Below are 2,253 nucleotides of genomic sequence, written 5' to 3' on the forward strand. Positions count from 1 at the left end.
CCGCTTCCCAGCTGGGAAGCGGCCCCAGCAACAGCGTGGGCGGGCGGGCGGTGCGCGCGCGCTTGGGGAAACCCCAGCTCCGCTTCCCAGCTGGGAAGCGGCCCCAGCAACGCGTGCGCGCTTGGGGACATCCCAGCTCTGCTTCCCAGCTGGGAAGCGGCCCCAGCAACAGCGTGGGCGGGCGGGCAGTGCGCGCGCGCTTGGGGAAACCCCAGCTCCGCTTCCCAGCTGGGAAGCGGCCCCAGCAACGCGCGCACGCTTGGGGACATCCCAGCTCCGCTTCCCAGCTGGGAAGCAGCCCCAGCAACGGCGTGGGCGGGCGGGCGGCATGCGCGCGGGGAAACCCCAGGCGCAAGCAACGGGGTGGGCGGGCGAAGGGCGGGCGGCGGTGGAAGTAAAAACACCATCTGCGCATGCGCAGATGGTGGTTTTTACTTCCGCACCGCTACCTTCGTGAAAAAATCGATCATCGCTTGGGGGTCCTGGAACGGAACCCTCGCGATGATCGAGGGACCACTGTATACTGAGTTATTCTGAGTCAAACACATCTCTCAGTTCAACATACTCAAGGAATTGGTGATTTAGGGAAATATGGGAACACCTTATATGCAATTGTACAAATAGATTTTTCACATATTTAAAAAAAGGTTATTCTCTGATACATACACGAAGTTGGCTCAATATATTGAATTATATACAATACATAATTCACATCTCCTGCTTCTGTTCCCACATCCAGAAATTGAAAGTTGACCCTTATCTCAGTCCAGAAGACAGGGATAGCATCCTCTACTGAAGTGTTTCTTAAGGTCAGCAACTTTAAATTGTGTGAACTTCAACTCCCAGAATTCCCAATCGCCCAATAAGAAAGATCCACTGGGACATTTAAGAAAAAACAGGCATTTCGGTAATTATCAGTAGACATTCATACAGCAAATCTTGGGTAGTGCAAAAAGGCAACAAATACTGATGTTTTACTTAATTAATTGACGCATTCTTGTTACCATGTTGTGTAGAAAAATAACAGGGCTGCACGGGAGCTATACATATGAGTGAGGCTGGAATATCATGTTTTGTTTCAGGGCAGCCAAAAACTCTTGGCCTGGCCAACTTAAAGTGCTTCATGAGAAAAGAGATGGATGCAAAACAGGCAATTTTGTGAGAAACAGAGCAAGTAAACATTGCCATCTGGATATGGGAAGCATCAAGACTTTTGTTGCCCTTTATCTCCTTGGCCATATCATTGTGAGCCGCCCTGAGTCTTCGGGAGAGGGGCGGCATACAAAATCTAATAAAATTATTATTATATTATTATTATTATTATTATTATTATTATTATTATTATTATTATTATTATTATCACTATCACATCATGTACAAAAGGTAATCGCAACAGCGCATAGACTTATATACTGGTTCACAGTACTTTTCTTTAAGCGGTTTAGAGAATCAGCATATTGCCCCTAATAATCTTGGCCTTGTAATGATGACATCTGGACCAGCGGTGAAATCCACTTCCTTTTTCACCCTCTACGCATGCACAGAAGGCTTTACGCATGCACAAAGCGGTATAAAAAAGAAAATAGTGAGATCTGATTGGGTGGGTGGAGCCAGTAATGGGCAGCCAAAATTTTTTACTGCCACACTATGGGTGTGGCTTAATTTGTGGGTGTGGGCTTAATGGTCATGTGACCAGGTAGGAGTGTCTTGTCAGCCATGTGACCAGGTGGGAGTGGCATGAACGATGATGATGATGATGATTATTATTATTATTATTATTATTTATAAGATTTGTATGCCACCCCCTCTCTGCAGACTCGGGACTCAAGTGAACTGCTAAGTCCTCGACTTTCAACCTGTCACTGGGGTGACAATTTGCTACGCGTTTTCTCTAGCTCTCCTTCCTGGGTCACCCCCCCCGCCTCAAGCCAGGGAGCTAGGCGAACGAGTGATGCCAGAAGCATAAATGCTGCCAGCGTTGCTTCCACCCCATGCTGTTGGCTTGCCACCTCAGGCAGGAAGTGGCCGCATGTAGCAGGATGGAGGGGAGTCGAGCAAGAGAGAGGGAAGCTCATCCAAGGCCAGGAAGGAGGAAAGAGGAAAAAAGCAAGGAGCGCAGCAGCAGCAGGGGAAAAAAAAAGGAGAGCCGAGAGCAGTAATCCAGGAAGTGACAGCCGCCAATCAGCTGGAGCTGTGCACCACATCTTCATTTCCGCTGGTGGAACTGTGTTCCACCCCGTCCTGCCTGACGCC

This window comes from Erythrolamprus reginae, chromosome 5 (genome assembly GCF_031021105.1).
Source record: "Erythrolamprus reginae isolate rEryReg1 chromosome 5, rEryReg1.hap1, whole genome shotgun sequence".
Lineage (NCBI taxonomy): Eukaryota > Metazoa > Chordata > Lepidosauria > Squamata > Dipsadidae > Erythrolamprus > Erythrolamprus reginae.